Source organism: Lutra lutra, chromosome 13 (assembly GCF_902655055.1).
Source record: "Lutra lutra chromosome 13, mLutLut1.2, whole genome shotgun sequence".
Taxonomy (NCBI): domain Eukaryota; kingdom Metazoa; phylum Chordata; class Mammalia; order Carnivora; family Mustelidae; genus Lutra; species Lutra lutra.
This window is the reverse complement of record NC_062290.1, coordinates 67063229-67081370: the sequence shown is the minus strand read 5'-3', so window position 1 is coordinate 67081370 and position 18142 is coordinate 67063229.

The following is an 18142-nucleotide window of genomic DNA, read 5'->3' as shown; positions in this document are numbered from 1 at the left end:
CAATGCCTAGCAGAACACGTGCTTCAGCCTCCCTGACAGCAGTGAGACACGTGAGTGAAGAAGCCAGGTTGGACTGGATCCTCTGGCTCTCCCCAGTCCAGCCCCTATTTGTTCAAGGCACCTTCAACTGCTCAAGTCATTCTAATTAAGGCTCCACATAGCACAGAGGAGACAAGATCTTCCCCTGATGTAAACCACTCAGTCTCATAATCTTTTTTTTTTTTTACATTATATCTAACATAGGCAAAATTATTTAAAGTAAATTTTTATTTAAGGAATTTTACATGTGATTCCTTCTATTCCCACTCACTGTAGTTCCTCCAAAGTCAGAATCATAATCTTCAAAATAACCCTTTTATTTTCTTTTGAAGATTTACATTTATTTGACAGAGAGGGAATGAGCAGAAGTGGCAGAGGGAGAGAGAAACCCAAGCAGACTCCATGCTTAGCCCCACGAAGGCTCAATCTCACGACTCTGAGATCAGGACATGAACTGAAACCAAGAGTTGGAGGCTCAACCAACTGAGCCACCCAGGCACCCCCAAAATAGCCCTTTTAAAAAGAACTTTTGTTCATTCCACAGTTGTCACTGTCAGTCCAGTGTTCTCTTCTTTGGAATTCTTTGATCTCCACTTGAATATGGACATACTTCAAAAACTCCTCACCTGTAATCTTTGGGATTCAATTTCTTTACTTTAGGGCCCAGAAGTCAAATTGTAGGAAGTATCAGCCACATAATCTATGAGCAAATTAAAATGTGTAGATTTTTTTCAATCTCACTTAAGTTTTGTGGTGGTTTATTAGGCAGCAATAGATAACTGGAACAAGGGCTATTTCAAGCTTTGTTTCTTATATGAGGAATTTTTGCCAGATGTATTAGGCAGAAGATAGGCTAAGACACATAATTGTGGTTTAAATAAAGTAAAAGTGCTTTATGTTGTTGTTTTATGTCATTAACATAAGGGCCTCAGAAAAGGACAGAACTGTGTCGGGTGATCTAATGGTACAGATGGCCCAGGTTCCTTCTATATTGCTACACTACCATCCTCAACAAGCAGCTTTCATTTTTTTATCCAAGGTAGGTACTCCAGCTCTGGCCTCTATGCATGCATTTAATCTAGTAGGAAAAATAAAAGAGGATTTATTATTTATTTATGTAAACCTCCACTTTAATGTTATAATCAAGAAGTTTCACAAATCACTTTCACTCACATTGCATTGGCTAGAATTTATTCATAGGGCTATCCCTATCAGAAAGTAGTGCTGGGGAAGACCACCTTATCTGGATATTCAGCTATCCAGATAAAATGTTTATGGTTCAGAAAAAGGGTGAAAGATAAAGTGGATGCCGCATAAGTATAACATTCCCCCCTCCTTTTTTTTTTTTTTTTTAGGAATTTGTCTAATTTAAACTAAGTTTCCAAATTAATGGGCATGAAGGAATTCAGATATTCGTCATCCTTACATCAACTGTAGTTATGTCTCATTTTACATTTACTTTTTATTTTGATTGTATTTCATTTAATTTCATTTTTCTTTTATTTGTATATACCTACTCCAGCTTTCTTTTGGTCTAGATTTATCTGGATTATTCCTTAAATCTTATATAAGTTTTATATGAGTATCTAGTAAGAAGACATAGCTAGAATATTTAAAGTTTATGATCTAATGTTCACAATTTTTTAATGTCCACAATTTTTAAGTTCTTCCTATATTTTTTATTTCCTCGACTCACTGAATTGCATTCTAGATAATTTTCTATAACTATTTTCTGAACTCTAATTCTCTCTGAATCTAGTTTCATCTGTTATAAAATTCAGCCAGTTTTAATTTCAATGATTATATTTTCATTTTTAGAAGTTTTGTTCCTTTTAAGGTTTCTTACTTTTTTTTATAGTTATTCATTGCTCAACTTTTGTATTCTATAACTTCATACATTTTATAAATAGTTATTTTATATTCGGCAGCTGATAATTCCAGTATCTGAATTTCTAGGATCTAAATCAAATATATCCCTCATTGTGGAATGTTTCTTTTTTATTTTAAGATTTTATTTATTTGAAGGGCACCTGGGTGGCTCAGTTGGTTAAGTGACTGCTTTCAGCTCAGGTCATGATCCTGGGGTCCTGAGATGGAGCCCCACAACAGGCTCCTTGCTCAGTGGGGAGTCTGCTTCTCCCTCTCTCTCTGCCTGCAACTCCGCCTGCTTGTGTTCTCTCTCAGTCAAATAAATAAATTAAATTAAAAAAAAGATTTTATTTATTTGAGACAGAGCAAGCTAGAGAGAGGGAGAGAGAGAGAAAAAGAGAGAGAGAGAGAATGGACAAGCAAGGGGGAAGGCCTAGGGTGAAACAGACTCCCCGTTGAGCAGGAAGCCCGATGCAGGACTCAGTCCTGGGACCTGGATCATGACCAGAGCCAAGACAGATGCTCAACTGACTGAGCCACCCAGGTTCCCCTGAAATGTTTCTGATTAGGTAATTTTTCTATTCTTTTCTCTTTTCACTTTTTCATTCTGCTTCTATTTTGTTGGACTTACCCTTGATAATCCTGGAGATTTAAATTTGAGTTGTTCATCTCCAGAGAGAATTTGTATTTTCCATTAATATGGGTCTACTTTAGCTCCTTTCAAAGGTTCAGACTGTATGTGTAAGTCTTATATTCAGCTCCCAACTTTGCAGGAGTCCCAGACCTACTCTCTTGATCCCAACAGTAGTACAAGCATTTGCTTCCTAGATAAAAATACTTCAGTTTTTACTTTCTATTGATCTGTTTATCTGATTTCTTAATGATTTTTGTTGGTTTTTAGTCTCTGGAGATTTTCTTTATGGTGAGGTTATTAATATTTTAAAATTATGCTTTGTAAATTATTCAAGAATTTGTTGTACTATAGGGGGGAGACTTCCCCAAGTTCCTAGTTAGAGGTACTGCTGGGAAAAAAAAAAAGACCATATTATGTATTTAAGCTTGAGAATGATAATCATTTTTCTACTTGCATGGAATTATTTATAGGAGAAAAAGAGAATGGATATGGTATCTTGGACCTTGGAGGGAAATTGAGAATGCTTCCTGACATTAGTGTTGGCCATAATTTTTTGGATATGACACAAAAAGCACAAGCAACAAAAGCAAATAAACAAATGGGGCTACATCAAACTAAAAAGCTTCTGTACAGCAAAGGAAACAATTAACAAAATGAAAAGGCAATCTATGAAATGGGAGAAAATATGTCAAAAAATACATTTGGTAAAGGCTAATATTCAAAAGTATAAGGAACTCATGCAACTTAATGGCAAAATAAAAATAAAGAATCTAATTTAAAAAGGGGCATGGGGGACACCTGGGTGGCTCAGTTGGTTAAACGCCTGCCTTTGGCTCAGGTCATGATCCTAGGGTCCTGGGATTGAGTCCCCCTTTGGGCTCCTTGTTCAGCAGGGAATCTGCTTCTCCCTCTGCCTGCCTCTCTTTCTGCTTGTGCTCTCTCTCTCTGACAAATAAATAAAATCTTAAAAAAAAAAAAAGTAAAAACTAAAGAAAAGGGGGTATAGGACCTGAATAGATATTTTCCAAATAAGACATACCAATGGCCAACATGTACATGGAGAGTTACTCAACGTCACTAATCACCTGGGAAATGCAAATCAAAATCCCAATAAGATGTCACCTCACCCCTGTTAGAATGGTTATTCTCAAGAGATAAGAGACAACAAGAGTTGGTGAGGATGTGGAGCTAAGGAAACCCTTATACCTTGTGGTGGTAATATAAATTAACACAGTCACTGTGGAAAACAATGTGAATTTTCCTCAAGAAATTAAAAGTAGAACAACCGTATGATTCAGCAATCCATTTCTGAATATATATCCAAGGGGAATGAAACAGGGTCTCTAAGAGATACCTGCACTCCCGTATTCACTGCGCCACTATTTATAAGCCCAAGACACAAACAAACAAACAAACCCATGTGTCCATCAACAAATAAATGGATAAAGAAAATGTGGTGTGTGTGTGTGTGTCTGTGTATCCCCCTATATATATGGAATATAACATGGAATATTCTTTAGAAAAAAAGAAGAAAATCTTGCCATTTGCAAGAATGGATGAACCTGAAGGGTTCATAAGTGACATAAGCCAGACAGAGAAAGACAAATACTACATGGCCTCACTTATATGTGGAATCTAAAAAAATTAGTTGAATTCATAGAAGCAGAGTGGAATGTTAGTTGCCAGAGGCTAAAGATGTGGGAAGTGGGAAAAGAATACAAACTTTCAACTGAAAGATGAACAAATCCTGGGGACCTGATGTACACTATGTATACTTAGAATTTGTTGAGAGAGTTGATCTTAAGCATTCTTACCACACTCATTCCAAAAATGATAACTATGTGAGGTGATAGGTGTGTTCATTAACTTGATTGTGGTAATAATTTCAAAATATATACATTTAACAAATTATCACATTGTACATCTTAACTATATATACTTTTATTTGTCAGGTATAACACAATAAAGCTGGGAAGAGAAAAGGAAAGTGACAACCATGTGTGCTTCTGAGTGTATGTGGTAAGTTTCTTTTTTTTTTAATTTTTATTTATTTTTTAAATTTCTTTTCAGTGTTCTAGCATTCATTGTTTATGCATCATACCAGTGTTCTTTGCAATACGTGCCCTCCATAATACCCACCACCAGGCTCACCCAACCTCCCACCCTCCACCCCCCCAAAACCCTCAGATTGTTTTTCAGAGTCCACAGTCTCTCATGGTTCATCTCCCCCTCCCAATTTCCCCCAACTCCCTTCTCCTCTTCATCTCCCCATGTCCTCGTGTTATTCCTTATGCTCCACAAATAAGGGAAACTTATATGATAACTGACCCTTTCTGCTTGACTTATTTCACTCAGCATAATCTCTTCCAGTCCCATCCATGTTGATACAAAAGTTGGGATTCATCCTTTCTGATGGAGGCATAATACTCCATAGTATATATGGACAACATCTTCCTTATCCATTTGTCCGTTGAAGGGCATCTTGGTTCTTTCCATAGTTTGGCGACTGTGGCCATTGCTGCTATGAACATTGGGGTGCAGATGGCCCTTCTTTTCACTACATCTGTATCTTTGGGGTAAATACCCAGTAGTGCAATTGCAGGGTCATAGGGTAAGTTTTTAACTGTATAAACAGAGCCATGCTTTCTATTAGAACTTACACTGAGTTATCTCAATTAATTGGGTCCTACTTCTTGCCTAAAGAAACAAATCCAATGAAATCATAAGACTCATACTACAAGTAAGATGCAGAAAAGAATATCTTTACATACCCTCAACAAGTATCAGAGTAAGCATGGAAATATAGATGGAGTACAGGTTTTGAATAACTTTGTATGTCATATGAAAGACATAATCAAGGAAAGCAAGCAATGTAATATGTGTTAAGCACTGTGATGTACACTTTATACAATCTAGGAAATTTCATTTTCATTACAATCATATTTACATGTTTATTGTTATGGAAATTCTCTAAGGTATATCCCTAAGACATAAATTAGTTAAAAAGAAAGTAAGATAATAAAAATAGTGTCCATATAATGTAAATGATTTCTTAATACATCTTCAAATAGGTTGAGATCCTGTATGTGAACCCAAAATCAACGTTGGAGAATAGAGTGAGAATGGGAGCTAAAGAACATCGAGTTTTTTTACATCCTAGTTGAAGTATGATGTGGGTCTGAAATAGGGCAGAGTTTTTTGGAATATTTGGAAACATACCTGAGAGGCATTTCAAAGGCAGGCACAACAATAAATCAAGAATAAGATGGAAGTCAGACATGATTCCAAAGTTTTTTATTTCTTTTTTTCTGCTCTCAAAAGAGAATGAGATTGATTCCACTTGACAGAAGGTTTAGAGTGGGACATATTTTTGTTTTAAAATGTTGCTTGATCACTTTAATAATAACCTGCATATCCAGGAAGTAATGTGGAATCAAGTCAGATACATTAAGATGAACAGAGATGGATTTGGAGTCCATCTGAAAAGAGATGCCTAATGAAAACAAAAAGAGTTGCCTAATGAAACAATGAGCTTGGATAAGTTTGCCAATGAAGAATATGTAAACTAAGAAGAAGAAAAAAGAGGGTTAAAGCAGATTATGGCTTCATTTAATCAGTGGGAAATGAAAAGCATCAAGAAAATGGTCATAAAAAGTAGTCCAAAGGATGTGATTATCTAAAATAGTGTGTTGTCACTATTCCAAGGGAAAAGAAAACATTGCAAGGAAAAAATATTGATTAATGGTAGTAAATTCTAAAAGGAGGTTTAAGACTTAGACATTTTAATGGAATTTTTATGATTGTGTTGCCTTTGATGAATAGTTTCACTAGCAAGTCATTCTAAGTTCTGTCCTTCTATTACGTGATGGGTTATATGCTATGTTCTGGAGATAGAGATGAAAATAAAACAGTCTCTGTTCTAGAAGTCCCTAATCCAGAAAAAGGAAAACATAACAATTAAATGATAAAGGTGTAGGAAATACTTCTATTTAAAATGTATCTATGGAAGCTCAAAAATTTGCCTAATGTTGAGGAATGTTAGTAAGTTTTCCATGAAGGAAGTGATATTAACTGGTGTAGGGCACTAGGCAAAAAAAGAACAGGTTCAGAGGCATGGATTTAAAAGTCATATGGCAAGATGATGGATCCTGGGATAGTTTGTGAGTGTATGGTAGAAACAAGAGAAATGGGAGTCAGCAAAGCTTAGGTTGGGAAGACCCACAGTGATCAGGTGTTTATAGGCTTACATTAATTGCTCAAGAAATTGAACTTGATTTTTTTCTAAGCAAGGGTGAAAAAGCTAAGGCCTTTAGGATAAATTTTAGAGCAATATTTTAAAATATTTTAAAAAGGTAACTCAGACTTGAGTGTGGATGCCAAATTGGAGAAGGTGGAGCTAAGAGGCAAGACATCAGGTAGGGGATTCTGCAGTAACTGCATTAGAAGTAAATGAAGGTCAGGACTGAGGGAAACCTCAGGAAATAAAAATGGCTACAGTAATTAGAAAATGGTTAGGGGGAAAGATGTAGAAGCAATTTCAGAAATAGAATTGACAGGACTTGGTGAAAGATTATTGTTAGGTGAAGTAAAAGGATGTTAATGAAAATTTCTATATGATATTATTTTTGGGAGGAGGATATATAAATACTTGACATTTAAATAGATTTTACACTTGTGGTGAGCATAACATAATGTATAGAGAAGGTGAATCACTCACTATGTTTATACCCGAAATTAATATGATTTTTTGTGTCATCTATGCTCGAATAAAAAAATTTAGGAAGAAAAAAATTAAAAACAAAGAAAAACAAAAAAATTCTACATCAAACTAAAATTATTTCTTTACGCTGCACAATTTTGAATAGTGGATTTATAGAACTAAGTGTCCTGATTAAAACATGAGATTGTTCATGTATTTAAGTTGTTTGTTTTAGAAAGACAGTGTTTTCCAAAGTATATTTTTTCCACATGTCAATGGCATAACCACATACACGTATGTATACACACACATAAAATAATTTCTTCTAGAGCTTATGTAAATTAACATTTACATGCAATGTAAGATCATGAAAAATGCATTTCACCATTTTGCTCATCATTATGTAATATTAGGTTTTAAAAAACAGTGTGCTAGATCTGAGAACCCAAGAGAGTTATAGGAGAGATTATCCAATCAATGTGTGAATATATAAGGTTGCATTTGTGTTTGGATGCATAGGAATTATTTACCAACTGAGTTGCAGGAACACATTATGCATATAATTGTGATATTCTATATATCTTATATCATTTGATATTCAAAATAAATTAAACTTGTATAACCTATGACTCATTCACAATGAATCTGTGCCTGCAGAAGAAATTAATTTGTGATATTATTATTATTATTGTCTACTTCAATCTAAACATATGCCTTTGGTGCCCTATCAACATATCCAGAATATTTCAGAGTTAAATGAATTTGGTAAATCTCAGTCTGTCAGGTAGTATATTTAAGATAATGTGTAGCTGATGTAAAAGAATGCCCTGTTAGCATTGATTAATGGATCAATTTTAACCAGCAGAATTGTACCTGCCATGATTTATTTATTAACTTTTTCATTCACTAATTTAAAAATCTACTATGGGTTGGGCAATTTTTTAGAAATGAAAAGTTAGATAAAATGTAGTTCATCATGTCCAGGAATCCACTATAGCTGGAGAAAGAGAAATAAGTATTCAAATAATTATAAGAAAATGGAAAGAAATAAAATAGAAATAAATAAATTGTAATGAGAAAGCAAAGGAGGTACTGTTTGATCCTGCTTTGAGAAATGCTTGTGGTTTTAAAAACACAGACATTCATTTTTTTTTTTTTAACCTAGTTTGTAAGGCTGGTAAAAGTTAATTTCCCTTTCTTAATTCTTTTAAGGTTATATGTTCACCAGATTCCTGATACTTAATTTATCCAAAAGGAACTATAAGAGGTAGCATGATGTGTTGGAAGGAGCACCTATTTAAGAGGATAATTGTGGTAAACATTACATCAAATAATGTATTTACTGTCTACCTGAATTAATAGGCACTTATAGCCATAAAAGGTACCTATTTTCTTCATCTCTATGGTAATCATTCTGCTTTCAAATTATACAAATACATTCCCATTATCACCAAGTTGGTCCTTAATGCAAAAAAAGGAGATATTTTTAGTATCTTCACTCTATTCATTTCTAATAATTCTTTCTTTTTTTTAAATTTTATTTATTTATTTGACAGACATATTACAAGTAGGCAGAGAAGCAGGCAGAGAGAGGGGGGGAAGCAGGCTCCCTGCTGAGCAGAGAGCCCAATGTGGGGCTCGATCCCAGGACCCTGAGATCATGACCCGAGCCGAAGGCAGAGGCTTAAACCACTGAGCCACCCAGGTGCCCCCTCTAATAATTCTTTCTTAACTTCTACTAATGTTTTCTTCTCTAAATTCTACTCATCAAATCTGAACTTTTATCTCTGTGATGAAAAGGACAGAGTACAAAGTATTTTAGTATATTCTATGAGTGAACTGCCTAATGAAAACTTCTGACTAAAAAATTTAGTATATAGTAGTTACTGAATAGGATCCAGAGAAAAAACACAATACACATGGTTCAAATGAAGATAATTAAGTTAAAGATTTGAGTAAGTTTCAGGGAACAAATAAGGGTTACTGCATCGCCCAAGACTGTCATGAGTGGGAAACTGTTACTACTTTTAAGACTAATGAGTCAAGAGGATTATAAAATGTTATTCCACCCTAGTGACAGCTGAAACCTTGATGAAGGGCCATCTGATAGAAATTATAGTCAATTGGCAGACACACTGTATCAGGGAGTAACCTAGAGAAGCTTTTCTTCTCACTTTCTAATATTTTGGTAGTGTCTCCCATGGGATGAGCCAACTAGTAATCAACTGATAAGGGGGCCCAATTGATTAACTTAGCTGGAATCATCTTTTCCAGGCATGGAGCAGGGCAGAAAAAATGAACATGGATCAGAGTGACAGAGCAGGGGAGAATTATCACTACAGCAACACAATGAACATTTCTGACACTGTTATTCTGAAACTTTAATTATTTTCCAACATTCCCCTGAGTACTTAACATTTTATAATTCTTTCAACCTCTCACCAACTCTATCAAGCTGGTACTATCTTTATCTTCAGGTGAGGAAATTGAGGGACAGACAGCTTAATATTCCAGGGGCAGAGTACATTTTTTTTCCTTTTATTTCCAAATAGGTAATATTTGTAAATCAAGAAGCTGCTTTCCTTTATATGGATACCTGACTTAGTGTTACATGAAATAGTGGTGTTAAATTTTTGAAATCACTTTTGATTTCTATTTCAGGAAACTATTATTTTCTTGTATCAATTAATACTTCTGAAACTGTGCTACACATAAATACAGCACAAACATATCTCAGGTGTGTATCAGTACTTAGCTGGAATTCATTCATTTAACATTACAGCAGATGGTAGTGAATTTTAGGTGTTGAAGTAAATTATTACTGCCAGGGGAAGAATATGATCCATTAGTCAAATGAGAGACCTTCAGATTCAATTCTTTCCCTTCTTTTCCCATGTTTTAGTTTTTATTATTTTTTTTTAAAATTCTTGGTGTCTACAAGTTACTTCAATACTTTACATTTTAACTTAAAGAAAACCCCATAAAACTTGAATTATGATGAAATACTTATGCATTAATTCTCATTTTAAATATTTTATTCATTTTCAGATCTTGAAAGAGATAAAGTTTACAACATTAGATTTATAAAATACAGAAAAAAAATATTAAAACAATCTAAAAATAATGATGTTACAGAGAATATCAACTCATTGATGATAAATGAAAGCAGTAGATTGATCACATTGATGGGTGTAACTGGTGGCCTGCCAATATCTGCGCTATTTGCCTAACCTTCAGTCTTTGTTTACTCTCTCTTTGAGATGGCCTTAAGACTTGTTTGGCCAACAGAATGCAGTGGAGGTGACACAGTGACAATTTTCAGTCTCCACCTCAAGAGATCCTGTGGACTTCTTTTCTCTCTCTTGAGCCCCTGCCTCTGCCCTGACACAAGCATAGCGAGCAGTCACAGTCCAGTGTAGGATGAGACCCCATGTGAATTGGAGTCCATCAGCCCAGTATCAGAGCCCAAGCCTCAGAGGAGTGAGAGAGCTCAATTAAAGGCAACTGCAGATGACTCACCAGTTGAGCACTGAGACATAAATAAACTCAGCCAAGAACTCAAGAATCACACCAGCTCATCCTCTAATTCAAGAGGGTAATAAATACTTACTGTTTTAAGATATTGGTTTTTGTCATTGCTTGTTATGCAGCATTACTTTTGTAATTCATTAGTTTATTGTAATGACGCCATGAAACATGGAATCCCGGAGGAGGAGGAGAAAGAAAGAAGACTTGAAGATATAATTGAACAAATTCTCCATGAAAATTTTCCCAGTTGGGGAATGGAACCAGCGTTTGTGTCCTAGAGGCAGAAAGTTCTCCCCAAAAGATCATAGAATCTAGAAAGAGCTCGAGACACCTGAGTGTGAAACAGATGAATCATAATTTTAGACAGGAGCTCTTGAGAGCAGCTGGGGGGAAGAGATTCCTTACAGAGGAAGGCCCATCAGAATAACGTCAGACCTGTCCACAGAAACCTGGCAAGCCAGTAAGGGATGTCAAGACATATTCAGGGCATAAATGAAAAAAACATGCAGCCAAGAATATTTTATCCAGCAAGGCTGATATTCAAAATGGATGGAGAGATAATGAGATTCCAAGACCAGCAAGGTTTAAAAGAGTATGCGACCACCAAGCCAGCACTACAAGAAATATTAATATATTAATATATATTAATAATATATTATATTATTATATATAATATATTATATATATTATTATATATATTATATATATTATAATAATAATAAGAAATATTAATATATTAATATATAATAAATATAATACTAATTAATTAATATAATATTAATATTTTATATAAAATAAAAAAGAACCCAATAGTGTCATAGAACAGAAATTTACAGAGACAATCTATAGAAACAAGGACTTAACAGGCAACACAATGTCAATAAAAACTTATCTCTCAATAATGACTGTCAACATGAATGGCCTAAACGCTCCCATAAAGTGGCACAGGGTTGCAGACTGGATAAAACGACAGGAACCATCCATATGTTGTCTACAAGATACCCATTTGGAACCTAAGGATACATCCAGACTCCAAGTAAAGGGATGGAGAAGCATCTTTCATGCCAATGGGCCTCAAAAGAAAGCTGGGGTAGTGGTCCTCATATCAGATAAATTAGATTTTAAACTAAAGACTGTAGACAGAGATAAAGAAGGACACTACATCATTCTTAAAGGATCTATCCACCAAGAAGACCTAAAAATTGTAAATATTTATGCCCCCAATATGGGAGCAGTCAACTACATAAGCCAACTGTTAATCAAGATAAAGAGTCATACTGATATGAATACATTAATAGTAGGGGATCTTAATATGCCACTCTCAATAATAGATAGATTATCCAAGCAGAAAATCAATAAAGAAACAAGAGCACCTAATGACACATTGGACCAGATGGACCTCATAGATATATACAGAACATTCCACCCTAAAACAACAGAATATTCATTCTTCTCAAGTGCACAAGGAACTTTTTCTAGAATAGACCACATACTGGGCCACAAATTAGGACTCAACAGATACCAAAGGATTGAGATTATTCCCTACATATTCTCAGACCACAGTGCTTTGAAACTGGAACTTAACCACAAGAAAAAGTCTTGAAGGAATTCAAACACCTGGAAGCTAAAGACCACCTTGCTTAAGAATGTTTGGATCAACCAGGAAATCAAAGAAGAACTTAAACACTTCATGGAAGCCAATGAGAATGAAGACACTTTGGTCCAAAACCTATGGGATACAGCAAAGGCAGTTGTAAGGGGGAAATACATAGTTATCCAAGTCTCCCTCAAAAAAATAAAAAAATCCAGAATACACCAGCTGTCTTTACACCTTAAAGAACTGGAAAATCAACAACAAATTAAGCCAACTCCGCACACAAGAAGGAAAGTAATCAAGATTAGAGCAGAGATCAATGAGATAGAAACTAGAGATACAGTAGAACACATCAATGAAACTAGAAGCTGGTTCTTCGAAAGAATCAATGATTGATAAACCATTGGCCAAACTAAAAGATAAGAAAGAGGACCCAAATTAATAAAATTATGAATGAAAAGAGAGAGAGATCATGACTAAGACCAAGGAAATAGAAACAATCATCTAAAATTATTATCAACAGCTATATGCTGATACGTTAAGCAATCTAGACAAAATGGATGCATTCCTGGAAACCTATAAACTTCCAAAACTGAATCAGGAAGATTGACAACCTGAATAGACCGATATCTAGTAATGAGATTGAAGCAGTGATCAAGAACGTCCCAAAAAACAAGAGTCCAGAACCTGATGGATTTTCTGGGGGAATTCTACCAAACATTCAAAGAAGAAATACTACTTATTCTCCTGAAGCTGGTTCAAAAAATAGAAACAGAAGTAAAACTTCCAGACTCATTTTATGAAGCCAGCATTACCCTGATCCCCAAACCAGGCAAAGACCCCACCAAAAAGGAGAATTTCAGACCAATATCCCTGATGAATATGGATGCAAAGATTCTCAACAAGATCCTAGCTAATACGAAACAACAGTACATTAAAACGATTATCCACCATGACCAGGTGGGATTTATCCATGGGATGCAGGGGTGGTTCAACATTTGTAAATCAATCAGTGTGATAGAACAAATCAATGAGAAGAGAGAAAAACCACATGGTCCTCTCAATTGATGCAGATAAAGCATTTGACAAAATACAGCATTCCTTCCTGATTAAAACACTCCAAAGTATAGGGATAGAGGGAACATTCCTCAACTTCATAAAGTCTATCTAGGAAAAACCCACAGCAAATATTGTCCTCAATGGGAAAAAGGTTACAGCCTTCCCTTTGAGATCAGGAACAGAACAAGGATGCCCACTCTCACGACTCTTGTTCAACATAGTATTAGAAGTCCTAGCAACAGCAATCAGACAACAAAGAGAAATAAAAAGGTATTCAAATTGGCAATGAAGAAGTCAAACTCTCTCTCTTTGCAGATGACATGATGCTTTATATGGAAAACCTAAAAGACTCCACCCCCAAACTACTAGAACTCATACAGCAATTCAGTAACATGGCAGGATACAAAATCAATGTACAGAAATCAGTTGCTTTCTTATACACTAACAATGAAAATACAGAAAGGGAAATTAGAGAATCGATTCCATTCACTATAGCACCAAGAACCATAAGATACCTGGGAATAAACCTAACCAAAGAGGTAAAGGATCTGTACTTGAGGAACTACAGAACACTCATGAAAGAAAGTGAAGAAGACACAAAAAGATGGAAGAGCATTCCATGTTCATGGATCAGAAGAATAAACATTGTTAAAATGTCTATACTGCCTAGAGCAATCTATACTTTCAATGTCATTCTGATGAAAATTCCACCGGCATTTTTCAAAGAGCTGGAACAAACAATCCTAAAAACAATCCTAAAATTTGTATGGAACCAGAAGAGACCCCGAATTGCTAAGGAAATTCTGAAAAAGAAAAACAAAACTGGGGGCATCACATTGCCTGATTTCAAGCTTTACTACAAAGCTGTGATCACCAAGACAGCATGTTACTGGCACAAAAACAGACACATAGACCAATGGAACAGAGTAGAGAGCCCAGATATGGACCCTCAACTCTATGGTCAAATAATCTTCAAGAACGCAGGAAGAAATATACACTGGAAAAAAAAGTCTCTTCAATAAATGGTGCTGGTAAATTTGGACAAGCTATGTATCGAAGAATGAAACTTGACCATTCTTTTACGCCATACACAAAGATAAACTTGAAATGGATAAAAGATCTCAACGTGAGGCAGGAATATATCAAAATCCTAGAGGAGAACATAATCAGTAATCTCTTCGACATCGGCCATGGTCACTTCTTTCAAGACATGTTTTCAAAGACAAAGGAAACAAAAGCAAAAATGAACTTTTAGGACTTCATCAAGATCAAACGCTTCTGCACAGCAAAGGAAAGAGTCAACAAAACAAAGAGGCAACCCACGGAATGGGAGAAGATATTCACAAATGACACTACAGACAAAGGGCTGATATCCAGGATCTATAAAGAACTCCTCAAACTCAACACACACAAAACAGATAATCATGTCAAAAAATGGGCAGAAGACATGAACAGACACTTTTCCAAAGAAGACATACAAATGGCTAACACACACATGAAAAAATGTTCATCATCATTAGCCATCAGGGAGATTTGAATCAAAACCACATTGAGATACCACCTTATACCAGTTAGAATGGCCAAAATTAACAAGACAGTAAACATGTGTTGGAAAGGATGTGGAGAAAGGGGAACCCTCTTACACAAGTTGGTGTAGCCATTTTGGAAAACAGTATGGAGATTCCTTAGAATCTAAGAAATTTAAAATAGAGCTTCTCTATGACCCTGAAATTGCACTATTGGGTATTTACCCCAAAGATACAGATGTAGTGAAAAGAAGGGCCATCTGTACCCCAATGTTCGTAGCAGCAATGGCCACAGTCACCAAACTGTGGAAAGAACCAAGATGCCTTTCAACGGATGAATGGATAAAGAAGATATGGTCCATATACTCTATGGAGTATTATGCCTCCATCAGAAAGGATGAATACCCAACTTTTCTATCAACATGGAGGGACTGGAAGAGATTATGCTAAGTGAAATAAGTCAAGCAGAGAGAGTCAATTATCATATTGTGTCACTTACTTGTGGAGCATAAGGAATAACACAGAGGACATGGGGAGATGGAGAGGAGAAGGGAGTTGGGGGAAATTGGAGGGGGAGACAAACCATGAGAAACTGTGGACCCTAGAAAACAATCTGAGGGTTTTGGAGGGGAGGCAGATTGGGAGTTGGGTGAGCCTGGTGGTGGGTATTATGAAGGGCATGTATTGCATGGAGCACTGGATGTGGTGCATAAACAATGAATTCTGGAACACTGAAAAGAAATTAAAAAAAAATCCAGTTCTCTTCCATTAACAGCTATACCTATGGTTGGAGCAAACCAAGTAACCATGCACAATAGCCTAACTTCAAAGTCATGATAATGATGTCAAAGTGTCTGAAATGTTGCCCAACAATTCTATTTCTCTAGTCAATCTCCATTCTTCCCTTCTCTTCCTCAATAAATTCACGTCTCTTTTCTTTGTAAACATCACCCATGACCTCTCTGATAGTCACTCTTTTGATGACATTACTTCTTATTTCATTGAGAAAACAGAAGCAATCAGAAAAGATATCCCACAAAAGACCTGACACTACATTAATTTACCTATGAGCAGTGGTGTGCACATACTTTGCCTTCCTTTTCACTACTACGAATGAACTATGCTTTATGGCCAAGGTCAACCCTTGCACTCATACAATAGATCCTATATCCTCTCATCTTCTTTAAATCATCACTCTCTTTTCAATTCATAACTTTTATTTTTCTTGTTGAGAACTAGCAACAACACAAAAACAATATTTTTTGCATGATTCAGGTGAAAAGTCTGCTCTCAGGCCCCAGTGTTCCTAGTTTGTCAAGTTTGTCATTCTTCTGGAAGGACAACCCTAATGTAAGCATGATCAGTATTTTTAAAAAATTCACCAAAACATGGTGTGTAAAAGTTGCCTACTATTTCACTATATATATATATATATACATGTATACATATATATGTATATATACGTCATCAAATATCTTATCCATTCAATTGTTAAATGTTTACATAATTTCATTATTTTTGCTTTTATATGTAGAATTATCATATCCAGATTTTTATAACATCCCAAATTTCCTAGTAATGAAATAATTGAATCAAAGGTTATGTGCTTTTTCTAGTCTTTTGATATCATTTGTCAAAATGACTTATAAAATGTTACACTAATTTAAATGCCACTAACAGTGTACAGTGATGCCTGATCCCTATTTTGGAAAAGACTAACTTTTTACATTTTTGCTAATGATAGGTAAAACATTCATTTGATTGCTAGAGTAATTTTTATTTTTATTTTTAGACCTGTCTTCATCCACATAAAAATGGTATTTTTGCTTTTTTTCCTGACTAAATCACAAGTGCTTCAAATATATGATGGTGTTGACGCTCATGATACATATGTGTATATATACATATATATATACTTTATTATTATTTTTTATATTGTGTTTTAAAATGTGGGTATTTATGATAAAAGATAACATATTTTCATATTTAGGCAATGTGGGCTCTCCAATCACATAGCCCTGGGTGTGAATTCCTACTGTGCTATTTACCACTACAATGGGAATTAAACATAGTTTCAGTTTTCATAAATTTGTTGTGGGAATTAAATATAAGAATTCGTGTTGAGTGCTTAAGCAAATAAGAATAAGAATAGTTAACAATGAAAAGGCACTTAAAATACACAGGCACTGTGCTAAGGGTTTTATGATGTTAACTCATATAGTTCTTAAAGCAACTTTAGGAACTACATATGCTAGTTGTAGTTTACAAAGATTTATAATTTGCCCTAAATGACAATGGAAAGATGTAACAGAGATTAGAATGTGTCCTTCTAATCCCTATACTTAACTATCCCATGCAAAATGAAAGTGATTTCTTAAGCAAGAAACCACGTAGAAACAGTTTGGTTTCTTAGGCAAAAGTTTCAAGTAAGTTACCTGAATATGAACTCCCTTGGAGTGCCTATTACAAACACACAGTCCTGGGCTCTACCCACATCTCCTGAATCAGAATTTCCAGGTTAGTCCTGGTAATCTATAAGGTTAACTGAGAGAAAATAATTTTTCTTACTAGTTAACTTTGAGAAACACTTTATTAGGTCATATACTTGTGGTCATTACCCTTCATAATGTCCTTTTGTCATTTTGTTATTGTCTAGCCATTCGGTGGGATTTGATTACACACAAAATCACTCATAACGCAGACCCACTTTTCTTCCATTTTCCATTGATTATAAACTGGTCAGCCCTTCATTCAACCTGGTTCTCTCTCTATTATATTCTATAATAATTCTCAAAATTTCCTAAGCATAGATGATATTCTTTAAGATTTTATTTAAACATGGATTTTAATCATAATTTTTATTTTTATTCTTATTTATTATTATTTTTTTTTTTAGAGAGGGAGAAAGAAGTAGGTAGGGGCAGATGGAGAGAAAGAGAGAGAATCTTAAGCAGGCTCCATGCTCCTCACAGTGCCTGATGCAGGGCTCAATCTCATGACCCTGGGATTATGACAGCTGAAATCAAGAGTCAGATCCTTAACTGAGTAAGCCACCTGGGAGCCCCAATCCTAGTTTTTATTTTATTGCCACAGCAACTTCTTTCTAGATATACCTCCTAAAAGAAGAAAAACAAAAACTAAAATAAACTATTGGGCCTTTATCAAAATAAAAAGCTTCTGCACAGTAAAGCAAA